We start from the raw sequence: 17283 nt of genomic DNA, 5'->3' as shown, positions 1-17283 counted from the left end.
CAACAAACGGAAAAGAAAAAAATAAGTGAAAAAAAAGTAAAAGTGAAAGCAAAACTTGAACAAAACATTGAAATGTGAAAAAGAAACGAACAAAACTATGAAACAAATTGGTAAGATTATTATGATTGCTTTTATTGTTATTATTATTATTATTGAATATACAACAAATGAAAGTTTAATACACAAAATCAAACTGGTAACGAAGAAGACTTTTACTATTGACGCAAACAATATTTAGCGCTTTTAGTAGGGGGTGGGATAAAAGGAGGGAAAGGGACACATTAGTTGATGTGTATGTGTGTGTGTGTGTGTGGGTGATAGATTAACAAACAGTAAAATTAAGATTGTACATACAATATACAGCAATTAAAGCCCCGCACGCACACTGTGTGTTTGTTGTATAAAACTATGCCAACAGTGGAAGTGAATGATGGGTTAGATAGGACTAAGGGAAAAAGCGTATTGGTTACAACCATATATTCTAAACTGTGAAAATTCGGACGTAAAACAAATGAAAAACAACAAAAAAATATGCACACACACAAGCATACATTGCAATTACTGCAAAAGCCAAAACTAGGACGATTGTTATTGTATTAGTGTACACTTTTGCTGACTCCATTCCGGAGCAATTAAAGCATTAAAAAGCAAGCAAAAAGTAATTAACAGCACTACTACTACTACTACTACTACTACTTCGATTATTACCACTGCTACTATTACTATTACGACGAGATGATGCTACTAACGTGTAACTGTGTAACTGTTGCCTGCAATGCAATGTAGTAACTACACACATACCTGAGCTAAGTAAAACAAAATGAAGAGCAAACACACAACAAAACAAATCCGATAAAAAGAACTGTTTTATTAGTCCCCCCTCCCCCCCCCCCACTCCCTGATATCATGTGTCGCTAAAACTGGGATCTATTTTGAGGGTGACCATACAGGACTGTGTGCGAGTTTCTCTCTGTGTATGTGTGTGTGTGTATGTATGTTTGTATCTCTTCAAAGCAAAACAAAAAAAAAAACGTTTACCTGTGTGCGCAAGCACAGCCTGAATGTTTAAAATGTTCTCATCCATCAGACAACACCAATGAACTAAGATTACTAATTACTAATACGGATATTGCGATACGATCACGTAACGCGTTACGCGTTATAATGATGACGATGCAGAGAGCGAGAGAGAAAGAGTTCCATATACATATTTAATATACACACATCTCCTATCGCAAACAAACCTTATACACTTATATATACTAACTGTAAACGTACTCCGCAGGAGCAGAGGATCAAGCCTGATCACTAAAATGGAGAAGGAAGATAAAATAAAATGGTGAGAGGATAAAAGTGGGAGGAAGAAACGAAGAACAACCTAACTATATTATTGTCTAGCAGCCAAATGTTCTAGAAAAGAGAATACAATTTTAAATACTGTTAATATGCGAAAAGTGAAAGTAAAAACAAAACTACTAGAGACATATTTTTGTAACTGAAGAATAAAAACACCTTGGTAAAAAAATAAACCACTAAATACGAGAAAAACAAAATCCCTCCCTATATTGAAAGCATATAATAAATGTGTCATGTATATTAATAGCAAAAGATACAGAACAACAACTGAAAACAGAAGAAGCAACAATAGCAACAACAAAAACAGAACCCTCTTTTTCATCCGATAAATGTTTTAACGGAAATTATTGAACAAACATTGAACAAAACAAACAAGCAACATCCTTACCAATAAAAAAGAAAAGCTCTGTTAATGGCTGAATCGTTGTGACCGCTGACCGCTAGCACCATACAGAATGCACTGACCGAAAGTTCCCGTCATATGTGTGGGATTATGTGTAAATCGTACCACTACACTTGAAAGTATACAGTTAATGCTTTTGTTTGTTTGTTTTTTTTTGTACATGTTTTGTATATAGATATATGTATTATATTATAAACTATTTGTTTAATTATGTTTTTTTTGTATTACGAAAAACAAAACCTGTAATTATTACCTACCTGTTTATAATAATAACATAATGACCAATTTAAAATTCTACGTGTGTGTTTGTGAGTTTTTCTTTCCTCAGTAATAAGGCCTCTACTTCGAAAGAAATGTGTTCAGTACTAAACTACCAGGCGGCTCCATCGATGTTGTTTAGCGTGTACCACGTGATTCCGATTATCCGGGTAACACGTTGTCAAAGGATTTTTGTTTGTATTTTTTGCAGATAATTTTTAGTTCTTTTTAACTTTAACAGTAGCAGCAAGAACGATTGAAAGGAAAACAAATTCGATATTATTATATGACCATTTTAGGGCGGGTATAGAGCGGATCAAAAAAACGAAGCAGCAAAACAATTTTTGCGACATAAATACGCGAAAGTTTTGTAGATGGTACCAAACATCAACGTCACAGCCCGTGAACGTGATCTTTTGCATCATCGTATTTTTAGTGTATCGTTAAATTTAATAGCAACAGGCAAACGAAACAAAACAGCAAAGAAAGAAAGAAACCCATACAGCAGGTACTCCGATAGTCGCATCAAGGGAAACACCTTACCAGAGACAAAATAAACAAATTTGTTTGCAGTTTGGCGCACACACACACACACACACACAAAAACCAACAAACGAAACGTCCTCCGTACGTATTCGTTTAATTTCATTGACTTTTAAAACGAAAGCGACCAGTTTGTCGCGTACGTGTGTGTGTGTGTGTGGCTGTGTCACACAAACTATTTATAATTAATTGCACGGCAGGAACGCGTCTCGCGGTTTTGTGGTTTGTGCGTTTTTTAGGGATCCATCGTGGAAGTTGCATCTGTGACGAAAAGGCACAAATCCACCAAATGTGATGCATCACAGGTAGGTGGGTAAATCCCCGTATCGTTTCCCCGCATCGTGTTCGAGCAGGTTAATGGCCTAAGAAACCGAACCAACCGGACATGGTCACATTGTCACGAAAATGGGAGACATACAATTAAATTTAGCTTCTACAGAAAAAGGTTCTACCCAGCATTAAAACGCACTGGATGTTGGATCACTTCCGGTTGCAGCAAACCGGAGAAAAAACAACTCATCGCTACACCGAGCAAGCGAAGTGTAACGCGTAACGCGCTAGAGTGCAATTTTGCAAATCGTCCAAAACAGCAACATCCGCTGTGTGCGCATGCGGCGGTCTGTTTTTGCACACTGCAATTCGGCTGTTCAACTGCGGCTATACTTAACCTGCGCTCCAGTAGTAAACCGCACTAGCAGCAACTCCAATTGCGTGCCGATCGGAAAGCGGGTAAATAGGAAGCGAAATCCACAAATAGGAATTATTTTATCCACTGGGAAAGAGAAGAAAAAAAAAGGTTTGTTGATAAGTTTCGAGTTTCGAAATTAGATCGAAAGGCTACTAAGCCGCGAAGAAAAAAAAACCACATTCTAAACGTTGCGTTTATGACTGCGAGTTAGATGATTCAACGTTCGATCGAGGTCGAACAACGACGCGCGTACTTTGGAAATGCTACAAATACGCTCCATTTGCAAGTGTATTTTGGGTATGATGTCTTCAAACTTAACCTGTCCTACCTGGTTGGCTATTCTTTTTAATACACTTGCTCAGATCAGCAGCAGATCGGTTTTGCATGAGAGATGACATAAATAGTGCAATAGTTTTCAACTAAATGTTCATTTCATTTGCACACTGCACCGGTTTAGTACAAAAAGGTATACGAAGGTATGGTTAACATACAAACCGTCTTACCGTATGGCGCCATCAAACCATGATCGTCCTAAAACGATAGTCTGCGCTTGTAACTGCACGACGGCAGCATAATTGATGATAGATATGGTTCGCATACAGACACGTACCTGCACGCACCGTCCATCCGATCGGCTATAATGACTATATCTGTTATATCAGTAAATGCCATCGTGCGCATCGTGCAACAAACAATCAACGTGCAGGCAAATTCAACCACAAACACCCTGGCCCTACCCGGGTCGTGGTGATAGTGAGTTGAATGAAAGACGCCAAAGATTTGTCCTTGTAGCCGTTTCAATCGGCGATCTTCCCCCCGTTCGGTGCCCTGGTAGTGCGGGGGGGAGGGACTCCTCCTCGTATAGGGAAAGCGAGTGTGTCAACCATTTTTCACAGCATGGTTGCCTGTTGGACGTCAGCAGCAGCAGCAGCAGCAGCAACAGCAACAAGAACGCCAGCTAATAAACCAAACATTACCACGAACATCGGTTGTACCAGTGGAAAACGGCCGTCCGTCCGTAAGCAGCACGGATAGTGGTTTGTATATTTAGCAACCGTATGCCGGCGTGGACTTAAACGCGATGGCTCTAATCTTGGTGTAGCGGGAAAAGTGTACGACGGGTGCGGGAATTATCTATAAATAGAAATTACTCAATTTCATTAACATTTTTTTCTGCTAGACCGAAACACCACCACTCCTGGCCAGCGTGAGGGGAAAGAGATCTACTCTAGTACACACCTTTACATCCATGGTACCCACCCTTAGGCACCACCATCATCCGGCCAGCTCGTCGTATTCCATCGATCCGATTCATTTTTCCACTGAGAAGTAAATCGGCAGGAAGCCGAAACCCCCGGGGCCCGTACGTAAACGAGCGCCAAACACTACCGCGCCATATGTAAACACTTTTTTCTTGGCCGCGATCACAACTATTTTTCCGTCGTGTGTCAAAAAGGAGACAAAAAAAAACAGCGACCCAAACCCTTACTTTAGGGGGTGGGTTCTGTTGGTAAGCGTTTTTGATAAGATGATACTTTGACCTGCACTACCGAGACGGAACGTATGACGTACACACCTTATAGGAAAAATCGATCTGAAACCTCGCACACCTGGTGTTTTGCGTGTGTTGAGAAATGTTATTCACCCGCCCGCATACTTGTAGCAACGGGATGCCTACTCAGATGCAAAGAGTGCTAGTGTGCAATGCACGTCAACAGGAGCGTCCATTGCTTCGCAGATCTAAGTAACCCAAGCAACACAACTACACACACACACACACAAAGGTCCAAAAAGGATGGATGCGTAGTATGTCATCGGCACGGTTCCCGTTTTGTTTTTCGAACTGAAAACGCGCCGAAAAAAACGGATCAGCACAGGAAAAACAATATCCGAAGTGGAATATCTATTTTCGTACCACTGTTTAGTGCACATTACACGCGCCGAAAAACGCGAAGTTCGCAACGGTTTACGATATACGATGATGATGGTTGTGTGGTTGTTTGTGTGCTGCTGAATGCCGAGATTCGATTGGTGATAGAGAAGCGTGCTTGGCCAGTTTGTATTTTTTGTTTGTTTGGTGTGTTTTGTTTTGCTTTGACAGATACGCACACCTTCTGGGGGAGCAAAAAAAAGTAAAGAAAGCCATTCCGATCACATTGAATGGCACTGTGGTTCCACAGTGCCTGGGAACTGCAAATGCAAAGTACGGCACACCCAGCCAGCGCGGCACTTGTGCGGCCCTGCCAGGTCAATATGCCAATCTGACAGCTCATTGATAACCGGCAAGGATCGGCCACACATCGCCCGCAACAGACAGCGGCGCGAAAAAAAAGCCTCCGGGGTACAGCATGCAGCGATAACCAAAGTATACGTTCTCTCTCTCTCTCTCTCCCTCTCTCTCTTCTCCATTGCATCTGCGTCCCGAGCAGTTGTATTACGTAAATGATTGGTTGCCGCGTAACCAGGCCGCGGGGAGACGAGCCAGAATCTATAAACGACCGGAAGCGCGGCGAAACGTGGACACCAGCAATTAGCAGCGCGTTCTAGGCAAACTTATCGCCGGTCGGAAGTATGGCCTGGAAACGTCACCGTACACGTTACACAACGCCGCGAATGAGTTGGCAAGAGCGGAAGCGGATCGGGCGATCGGCGTCGGTTTTGAGAATTTCTATAAATATTCCTTCTACGTGGTACGTTTCGTCTGTTTCGTTTCGTTTTCGCTTTTTTTCTTTTTTTTCGTTTTAGACTGTCGAAGTGGATGTGCAAAATTTTCATTAGCATTTACAGCTGCCCCCAAAAAGCGGAAACCGTATTTTTGCCATTCGTGCGGATGTTGGAAAAGTGGCGCAAACACATCCACGCGCACGCACGCGTAAAGCTTTCGTCTTCCAGTACGATCAGTCCAACGGGTGGGTTACCACAACTGTACGTCGACAGTTTGCAACGGAATCACAAGCGATGGTAAATGCTGATGTGTAGCGTAATTCATGTTCCGTGTAGCATCGCGATCGTGATCGATCAATCGCACTAACCCATATCTCGGTACATCGCACTGCATATTGCACAACCACCACAACACCGCCAATACACGCTCGCACCGGAAGAGGGAATGCTGGCCAACAAATTTGAACCGAATCGATCGCTTCTCGCTCTTCGCACGCTCGCAAAGCGGTCTCTTATCAGTTCATTCGAGGGTCGTTCGGTTTTCCTCCTATCTCTGCACCCGACGTCCTGCACCTTCTCTCTTCCCGCGTACACGTGTCTGTCGCCATCTCTCCATTTTTTTTTTTTCATAAAAGTTCTTCCCATGCCCAGGCCATTGCGGTCCATGGGACCGCACGCTGAATAATCATTCCATTGATTCCTGGGCTGCGATGTGTGTTCGAGAGCACGAACCGGTGTCAACATACGGCGGGCTGCCGGAGGAGTTCTTTCTCCCAAAAAAGGAACAGGGGGGCTTTGCCTTGCCTGAGTTTACCGCTTACAACCGCTGCGTGGCCGCTTTCCGTTTGCATGTTTGAGAGACCGTTTTGCTTGTTTTTTTTTATTCCTTCGAGGTTTTGTGGTCGAAATTCGTTGGTGCCAGTCGTAATATTGTTTATTTATTTCCATTCTACAGCAGTATTTTTTTTTTCCTATTTCGCGTATGAGCGCTCGCGCGCACGCGTGTGTACCATTTTGTCACAACCGGTTGGCCACGCGGGTTTTTGGAAGAAAACAGAACCCATTCACAGCGTTCTGGCGTCGTAAATGCAAACTGTTTGCCGTAAGTAAACCGGGGTGAACGTGTCCGTCCGGTACACGGGCAGGCAACGGAACGGAGTAGTTCCCCCAAACAACCGCACCAAAAACCGGTGCCATTTGGCGACGGTCTAGGTTCGCTGGTACGCTAAGCAAATTGAGGATTGGCTGAGGTAAGCTAGTTAACTGTATGGTGTGTATTGTGTTTGCTCATTTTTATCAACATATCGACGAGCTGCTCGTATGTACGAGTTTTGTATGCGAATTCCTTTTTTTCAGGCTGTTTGAGATGCGTCTCAAACTTTAGAAAAATTTGTTTGTGCTCGTATAAAGCAAAATCGAATATCAAATCGTAAACTTCTCGTTAAAACTGCGGCAGCGAATGCTAGTAACAAAATGAATAAATACTTAATAATCAAAAAAAAACAACTGCATTTTTGTTCTGCATGACGACCTGTTTGCCATAGTGTTCAAATATACACTTAGTATATACTAATACACTTACATTTCAATGACAGTTGACAGGAGATTCGCATCTTTTCCGACGTGAGCTGTCCTGTATGATGTTGGATACGGTCTTATACACTTTCTCTCGTATATAAATATATATCATGATATACGAGTTATATCACATCCTCCCTCAATTAAGAGACGAAAGAATTCCTAAGGAATCAAAGTCTCTCTAAAACATTCCAACAACAACATCCTCCCTCAAAATGTACTAACTGGTAAGTGTACGTAGTGTAAGTATTCGTTCATTGAGTTGTCAGAGAAATTGATAGGTAAGTTAAAAATGTTTTATCTTTCTTCTAATCAGTAGATGTGGCGAAATCTGAACCGTTGAATGCTTCCATTACGGATGACAACTTTCTTAAACTTGCACAGAAGTCCTTCTTTTCGCTACTTAGGTTATCAATGTGAGCTAGATAACCAAGTTTAGCATCAACTTAATCGCTTAGATATTTGATGAAGTTAAGTAGAGTTCCGAAGATAAAAGCATGAAAATATGGATCGAAATTCTACGAAATTCCTTGACAACAGTCAACTAGAGATGTGCCAAGTGAGTAAGAGTGAGATAGTGAAACAAACGTTGTATTGAACGAGTTTCGTCGGCTCACCACGAGGAGTTTTAGCGACTCTTTTTTCACTTACTCACTCATGAGTGTAAGCATGTAGCCGTGGTGAGTCGAGTTGCAAAAAGAGTAAATACATGAGTTGAAATGAAAATGTGCGAGTGAGTTGAAACAATCTGCCTCTGCTTAGGATATTGGCAAATTTATACATTTTTTTGTATATTTTAATTGTTTTTTCTTCTTTTTTTAATTTAAAGCATTATTTGAGTGAAAAGAAACTTATTTTAATAAATTTGCATTAAAATACAAATGCATCAAAAAATGGCAAGGCTAAGGATAATTAAAGAGAGTCGCACTGTCGATAAACTTAAATCAATAAGATTTTAGCATAAATATCCTAATTAATAATAAATATCCTAAATAAATAATAAATATCCTAAAGTCAATATCCGTTTCATGTCCTTCAGACTAGCCTGCTTGTTCGTTTGATAGCAGGGTTGATAGTTAGGCAGAGCGAGAAGTATATTCATTTGGCTAGTTTGGCTATTGGACCAATGTATTCCGTTTCAACTCATGTGTATCAAACGTTTCGTTTCAACTCACTCGCACATTTTCGTTTCAACTCACATATTTAATCTTTTGGCAACTTCACTCACCACGGCTACATGCTTACACTCATGAGTGAGTAAAATGACCGAACCTTAACTTATATGTTAATGCCGGGTTTTTTTATGACTCCGAAATGAGTCGCTAAACGAGCTGACTCCTAATAACGACTCATTCTCTCTGAGTTGACTCACTAAAAAGAGTTGTTATTCTCATCTCTATAGTCAACATAAATTTAGTTATATAAATCTATCTTAACCCTACTGTTCAGCAATCATGAATCAGCATGAATCACTTAAGCTTAAGGGGGCTTTACTAACATGAACGACTAGGTACATCAGTTAAAGAAGAACACAACTATTTACTATAAACATATATCCCAGTACTCATCTGAAACTGTTGAGTGATGCTTAGTGATACTTTTTGACTAATCCCTTTGAAGCAGTTTCTATAAACGGCCGTTACAAAACTAGCAAACAATTGTTCCGCTTCATTGCATTTCATTAGTATAATCAGCACAACTTCAGTACGGTTGATGGCCGTTCCAAAAAAAAAAAGCAAAACACAAATGTAACAGCTAGCTCCATAACTCAGCACATCCGCTGTGTGTTGCTGTTGTGTGGTGCCATTCCCCTTCCGGTTATGGTTTTTTGTTGCTGCTGTTGTGTTGCAATACGGTACTGCCCGTAATCTGTCCTATAATTGGCCCCCGGGATTGGTAAAACTGGATTAACGGGTTGATCGTTTCAGTTGGCAGCGGAGAAGGTTATCAGCATGGGCGTACACTCATCAACGCACTTTGGTGTATTTCGGTTGGCACCGTTCCATCATGTTTCAGATTCGTATTTTGCTACAGAGTTAATCATCGTCCGATCGTGCACTAAGCTGTGATGATCACCCAATACATTTGGACACAGTTTTTTGCTGTACAATTTTTCTGCTTCACGCTGTCTAGGGCCAAAACACCGTAAACATACCGAAGTTTGGCAAACCCGTGGTTCCGTTTTTTTATACGAAACAGAACAATTTTTGACAAAGCGTACACGGTGGGTTTCTCTCGCTTCCTGATAAGAACAGTCATCGGTCCCATAATTATACGTTTGATAATCGTTTTCGTCGGTCGTTGGATGGTAGGCGTTTTTTTTTGGCTCGTTTGATAAAGATGAATGGACTAAAATGAATCGATTGAACAGAAGGCAATATAATTGATTGTCAAATTATTCTACCAAAAACCTTAATCCGTACCCCGCTGCCGTAATCAGAGCTGAGCTCTCCGGTGCATATTTGTGTGTTCGAAAATTTACGTTACGCGTAAAACATTAATTAGAAGCAAGCTAATAAGTGGACCATAATTTGTAGGACAAGCATTATTAACGGGTTTGATTGATTTTTTTTTTAAACGTAGCTTAATCTACTATGATACTTAATTTCATTTGTTTCGTCTACTTTAATTTAAATTTCATACAGATACATTTAGCATCAAGCTCAAGCCCTCTAAGAATCCTCGCTTCTCTCCTTCATCTTCCCCCCCTCCCTTTCCTTCTCTTGTACTTCCAAATACTAACAGCCCAGACGTTTACGGGATCTTTTCCTAGTTCGCTCGTACAGACACTTCCTTCGAGACAGTTTCTTTTCCAGCGGCGCACTTATTACGCACTCACAAACACCTCCAAAAATCCCCCCCAAAATCAACCACAAACATGCATAACGGGGGATGGGAAGTAGCACCTGCCGTTTTCTCGAAAGTTTAAATTTAAACTGTGCGTACGTTGTCCCGTTCGTGCATCTTCCATCCAAATGGCGGACCGGTGGCAAAAGATAAATAGAGAAAAATGACTGTTCTGACGCCGTAGTAGTAATAGATGTGTAGAAACGGTGTAGAAACGGATGAGTTCGTTTGGACGGAAGTAATGCTGAAAGGAAAGTGATGCGTTTTTCCTCACTTCCACACTTTTGAAGCGTTTGTTAAATATGGTTGACGCGGATGTGCGATAGGGTTTTCTTTGTTTCATAGCCACAGACACTGGAATCTTCCAGTGGTGAATTATGGCAATCTTTACAGTAGTGTTAGATCACAAATGCATATACTGCTTCTCTCTTATACTAAGCTTTGCATCTTACAAATAATGTCAAAGCAAGTGCACAATGAATTGCTTAGTAATAGGGCACTCGTCCACACGGCTGGACCGGGTTCAAATCCCATCCGGACCGTCCCCCCGTAGCATGGACTGACTATCCGGCTACGTGGTAAAAATGAGTCTAGTAAGCCAGAAATGGCCGGCGTGACCTGTAAGGTCGTTAAAGCCAAGAAGAGAGAGAGAGAAGCATTATTACTGGAGAAACATATTAACTATCCCCTTTTGTGTTTGTTAAATTGCAAGTCTTTAGTCTTTAAAAAAATCAGTTTCAAACCCTGGGTGTGTGTGATTTAGCTTAGTTAGTTAGTGAAGTCACTGGTTGATTGTATTTTAGTTGGGTTGATCATTTGTTAGCATCTCAAAAGCTGACTCGTATGCCAACTAACGAGGTTATTATTTCTAATAAATATGACGAAAGCACGAATTTCTTCCATTTTTTTTTACTCCAATTGACAGTTTCACATCTCTCAAAATCCCTCAACTATCGAGTTGCAAGCTCACCTGGTTTAAATAGCCAAACGATTTCTTCAAAAATCCCGTCATTGTCGTCAACAAAATTAAAGAATTTAAGCAAAACTTCAACTTCTCACTAATGATAACGCAACTTTGCATAACAATGTATCTTTATGCTGATGTCTAGTTAAGGTACCTAAAAACCCCATCAAACGATTGGTTAGATAAAATAAAATGTTTCTTACGATCAATCATTTATCAACCGGTAACTCGCACAATCAATGTCATGACATGAAAACGTGTCATTTTCCCGGGTACTCGGGGGTTGATTAACCGATTTTGGTGTTACGCTGCTACTTCCAAACATAATCGTTTGCTCCTCCTATGCTCACCTAGCGGTCCGGAAAAGGGGGGGGATACAAACAGATTTTTGTGTTGCTCCATTTCAAGCCAGGGCCGCGTTCGCAATAGAACAGAATCATCGATTGTGCTACGGCTCAAAAAGTCAACAGTCGATACTGAAGGGCCCGCGACGATCGGGAAACCGATGCAGAGAACCGATGTTGGTTGGGAAGCGGAGGAGGTATTAGTACTAGCGTTTGCGCGCGCGGCACTATACACTGACACGTCTACAGTCCGCGGGATATACGTGGCGTGGCGGTGTGTAGTCCACTTGAAGAAGGGCAAAGAAAGAATTAGTTCGAACTCTAGAAGCTGAGCGCGAGAAGGGAGAGAGAGAAAGAGAGAGAGTTAACGAGTGTGTGTATGTGTGTTTATATGAGCGAGAGATAGTGAGAAAAAGAAAGCAAGAACATGACGAACAAGTTTTTGACAAGCGAGGGCCAAAAACGCGAACGAAGGGAGAAGCAACGTTACCACTTCCGACGATAGCACGGAATCTTTTGCCTTTGGGAAACCGTGGCCCCAAAAAAGCGGAGAAGAATGTGAGGAAGATCCATGCGTAGTGACAGAGGCATTGGTAGCGACGTAGCGACTCTCCTGACGCAGCACACGACGGTCACACAGTAGCTACCGGGCTTCAACAACAACAACAACAACAACAGCAAAACCCGATTCCCCCGAGTGACGCGACGCGGTACGGGGCTGTGCGATCGACTGCGATTGCGCCGAACGTTCCCGTTGCGCCTTGTTTGCTGCCACTGCCCCCCACGCGCCCAGGAACACCGGCGCGGTCCCATGGCGGCAAACGATGGAGCAGCGCGCACCAAAATTATGATGGCCGATGGATGTGCTGGCTGTTTTCGCCTCCACTGCTGCTGCTGCTGCTGCCTTGACTCGCTGTTGGCCGTCAGAGCGCGCCAATAATCTCGGTACTCGGGCGGGCCATTTTTCTGCTTCTCTCTTGCTTTCCCGTCGAACGGTGCGCGTGCTTCGGAGAGTGCCTTTCGGTTTGATAATCTTTATGCTTTTCTGCTCTCATCCCCGCGTACGATCGAACGCGTCTGTCAGGTACAACACAGGGTAAATGATGATCTGTTCGATGCTAGGGGGAGTTCTACTTGTAACTTATAGCTTATGCTTTATCAGAACGATTTCAAGTTTAGAATGGATTACCATAACAACCAAAAGATTATATATTAACCTAAGAACGCGTCAAGCTTTCTCGCACCCCCTATATCAACCCCTATTTTAGGCAATTCTTCTATCGGAGGATCACTGTTATACAAATAGAAAAAAAGAACGTCAAATTGAAACAGAACACACCCTGCACGGTGTTGGGGCTATAATCCCATGCGTAGAAGCAACAACGAATTGAAATACACAACAACAAATCCACACACACACACACACAGACACACGCAGATTTTTATCCGTCCCGATGTATGGCTCCACCATTTTCCAGCCAGCAAAAAAAAAACACCTTCAACAAACCAAAATCGTCGCCTTCCACACCAGATTGCAGCCATGAAGCAAGGCTTCTTTCATGGCCTTTATGTTAAACAACCTCCTATATGTGTGAGCGCATGTGTGTGTGTGTGCCACCGTATTCTTCTTGGTGTTATTTTTTCCCCCGTCCTGGCTCGTTGAGTATTTTGGTATTCAATTTCAGCTCCACGCCACCAACCTTCATCTTACTCCAGCAGCAGCAGCAGCAGCAACAGCATCCCGAATCACCACGAGCACACGATCGTATGCATCCAGACGAGAGGTTTCCTCGGTTCCGACTCCGTGTACGCGTTACGTCCATACGCGACCTCACCACGCATACATCGCGCGAACGATGGCCGCGTTTGCTGTGCTGCTGTTGGGTGTTGGTGCTTATGGAGGGAACACGAAACGGTTCGAAACCCCACGTGCCCTTTTTCCCCAGTTCCTTCTGGTTTGCTTGTTGCGCGGACGCGGTGATCGGTCGCGATCACCGTCCATTCACCGGCTCCGAACGACGGACGGGTCCAGTGCTGGGGGTTTTTTTTTTCTTTCCTTCTTTTGCTGTACCACAACAGGGGCCGCGCAAAACAAAACGCGTAACGCCGGTAGCCTGTGTATTTGATGTTTTCTCAAAGCCCATGAACCAACGCTTGCCTCGCCTCGTACCGTCCAACGGATGCGCACACACGCATTCCGTGGTTTTCATCTCTCTCTCTCTCTCTCACGCACATGCGCAGCATCGCACACACACACACGCGCGCACGTTCCATCAGCAAAGCCGTGTATAGTGAGCGTGCTCCGAACGAAGAGTGGACGACAAGTGGATGATGATGGCGATGATCATGATGGTTGCGCAGTACGCAGGACGCAACATAGCTAAAGCAAGAGAACGCTCCAGAGCTCGATCACGCACGATCGTATAAGATGCGCGCAATGGCAGCGAGATCGCGTGAGAGAGAGAGAGAGAGAGGGAGAGCTTCGCATCGATATAAAGGTAAAAACGAGAGGAGAAGAAAAGAAACAAGACATTTGTTGCCCAGAACACAACAGCCAAAATCCGGCCGTACAGCGATCCGGGAACGGAGCGATGGACATGCAGAGATTTGAAGTTTTTTTTTTTTGTTGGGGCTTCTTTTGCCAGCACGCCGAGGTATACGCGTTTGTAGGAAAAGATTCGCTAGTGATGATGATGATGTCGTTTACTTTATCGGTGCATTAAAAACAATGTTATCCAACAAGAACTGCACGTTCCAATACACAAAAAAAACCATCGAGTTGATGATCGCTCGATCGTGATATCAAGACGAGAGGAGTGTTCAATACAGAAACCCCTACCCATTAAAGCCAAATGTGTCCCGTTTGAATGGGGAACAAACTGGGTGACACCTTACCCCACAGCACCAGCTGAGACCCAAATGGATAGCACAAGGAAAAGGGTTTCTATCGTTAGTTTCGCTGGCGGCGATCGAAGAAAACATTGAAGAAAAAAAAACACCGATCATCAAAGAAGGTGTGTGCCAGTGAAGCGACAAACCTGAAGAAAAAAAATACCACGCCAAGAGAAGGTCGTCTGACGGCTTGTACATGCGAGGTGCGGCGTGTGTATGTGTGTATGTGCGCTGGATGTGACGTGGGCAAACCCGTACGGCAAGTTGCTGGAGCTAACGAATCGGATGAAGGTTTTGTGGTGGATTAGGTCACCGCCGTACCGTGGGCGGAGCGGTCGGGGGGGAAGGGCATGCTTGAAAGCAGAAACTGGTCCCCAACTGATGCCCAACAGTGGTCGAGTTTCCGTTACAACCCCAGTTTCCTGCCTTATAATCTGCTCCGATCGGCCATATTTCAGTGTACCATTGTGCTACCTCCACGAAACCCACGCACCCTTCCCGTTGTGCCACCAGAACACCCGGTGGTTGTGGTTTTTGTGGGCTGCCATAGAGCTTTCTCTGCGCGTCCCTTAACAAACGGTCCCTACGCAAGTCGCGTCGCACGATGTTAGCGTTAATCTCGCACGCTGTAGCTTCGATCGCGTTCCGCTGCCGGTATACACGGTGATACAATGTGGTGCTTTGCACTGTGGCCACGCTATTTTTCTCAACCGTTGGCCTGTTTGGTCCGAACACGAGCACACGGGCACTGCTATCCCCCGGTGCCTTCCAAACACATCCACACAAACAGCCACGCAAACATTCACCGTTAGGCCGATCGGTGTTTGCCCGCTCGTTCCTCTAACTGCAGCGTCCATTTCCTTTGTTTAAACGCGCGCACCGGGCACCGGGACCACGGGGTTGGAAACGGTCCGGAGCGTTGGTTTTCATCGACGAGCGACGAACACCCCGTGCTGCCGTGGATAGCTGGCCAATGGAAGACGATCGCCTAGCGCAAACGCGATCGATTGATCGATCTACATTACGCTTTGTCGCTGTACGATACACACTCTGTACGGGCTTTGCATACGTTTGGCCATTAAACAATTTCGTGCACTCGAGGTGTAATAGATGAATGTGGTAGAGAACATATTGGTTGGTGGTGCTCTAAGGTGTGCCATCGAGTTTTGTTCCTTCCATGCGGGATCGACTACGCAACAACGCAACATACAGAGAACAGCACCTGCGCATATGTACTATGGACATCCGAAAGACCAAAACGGATGACGGCCTAGAGAGAGAAAAAGAGAGAGAGAGAGTAAGAAAGATCAGAGCAAGACGTGGGGAGAGATATCCGGGAAAAGTTAATGATCAAACTGGCAGTAATTGCCAAAAATCTTTCCATTTTCTGTCCATCCGCCTATCCACTGAAAAAAAAAAAACAACGAACGCTTTGCAATCTCAGGTGGGCGCAAATATTACTCCGCTGAAGGGAGAGTGACGAATCTGGAGGTGTAGAAACTCCCCCTTCCCAATTCGCCGCCCCTCGCGATAACCTGGGGCCTGACTGTACCGCAATCCATCTCTCCTCCAGCTACGGGATCTCCTTCAACACGTCTCCATCAATAGACCTGGCCCGGTTCGAGAACCTTCACCCAGTGAGTGCACGGTGCGGCTTATACCCCTGTGGGGTTTCGGAATGGTTTTTATGTGGGGTTTTTTTTTGCGGGAAGGCTCTCCCCAACTTAACAACGGCGGGATCAGCACGATCCTCACCAACGAGCCCCGGCGAGCGTACCAGTGCTGCCGATGTCCAAAACTCTTTGAGGCTCTTTGCTGCATGATTCATCGCTTTGGAATGCAACGAATTCGACATAAATTACTGAAAGGCAGAAGTCTTCCGCCCTGGGCCCAGGCACGCCATGATCTTCCTCACTGCTGACACGGAAGAATTCCACGACACCCCAAATCGGGGCAATCCGTTCCAGCCGGGTAGACGGGAGTTGGGGGGTAGGGGGTGCAGCAGGAAGCGAACCAACCAATCCAAACCCCTGAAGCAGATCAGAATGGACCAGCGTGGAGTTGGTTGGATGCGAAATAAATTCCTCAAAAATTTGTTTGTACCTTCCTTCAGTTTCGTGAACGAAACGAGAGCCACGGGTGTTTTTGGGTTCTGGGCCGATGGTGCGGTGTCTTGTTTTTAAGCTCATTGCGTACGGGGGGATGATCATGTTTTTTTTTTGTTTGGTTTCTTCTCTCCAACCCCTCTTTAGTTCGTTTTCAGTTTTCGCTCTAAAGTAAGAACAGTTTTTATCGATTCTACTGCGCTCCAATCTTTCCAGGTCGAGGTCTCGACGTAGTGGCGTTCAAGGCTTTTCGAGCAACACTCGTCTCGTCTCGTTGATATTGATGCTGCGCAGCAAAGAATAATAACGCATTTTTGCATCCTGCTTGTGGGCCTTTCATTTCTTTATTTCTGTTGTTGTTGTGCCGTTTTTATCGGCCAGATCGCTCTTATATCGGTGGAATTCCACTACCATAGGTATTGCTTATATTTGAGCTTGCTTAACATCAAGTGAATCTTACGAATGGGCTGCGTATTGTTTATCGCTCCGTTAGTGTTATTGATTAAATGCGCATTTCCTGTAGAAATCCTAAGTGACCAATAACTTACCAAGCTCGGGTCTATCAACTTTGCGCACGTACACGCAAGCTTATTCAATAACTCCTGTACGCTTAACCGGATGCTCACATTTCAGAGCTTGCT

At 44.0% G+C, this 17283-nt stretch overlaps 1 protein-coding gene across 2 annotated transcripts in view; it reads right to left on the bottom strand.

Annotated features, from left to right (window-relative positions):
* Positions 1-7638: 7638 nt before the first annotated feature.
* Positions 7639-17283, bottom strand: part of LOC125770472 (RNA 3'-terminal phosphate cyclase) — a 30337-nt gene continuing 20692 nt past the window's right edge. The window contains exons 7-8 of one of the 2 annotated variants that reach the window (XR_007419206.1): positions 13346-15807; positions 7639-9839 (exon numbers count right to left, since the gene is read on the bottom strand). The gene's annotated coding sequence lies outside the window, so the exon portion shown is untranslated. Of the gene's footprint in view, positions 9840-9863; positions 15808-17283 lie in introns of those variants that run through there. The other variant, XM_049440159.1, reaches the window with a different exon arrangement.

This window comes from Anopheles funestus, chromosome 3RL (genome assembly GCF_943734845.2).
Source record: "Anopheles funestus chromosome 3RL, idAnoFuneDA-416_04, whole genome shotgun sequence".
Classification (NCBI taxonomy): Eukaryota; Metazoa; Arthropoda; class Insecta; order Diptera; family Culicidae; genus Anopheles; species Anopheles funestus.
This window is presented reverse-complemented; position numbering and strand designations above follow the sequence as displayed.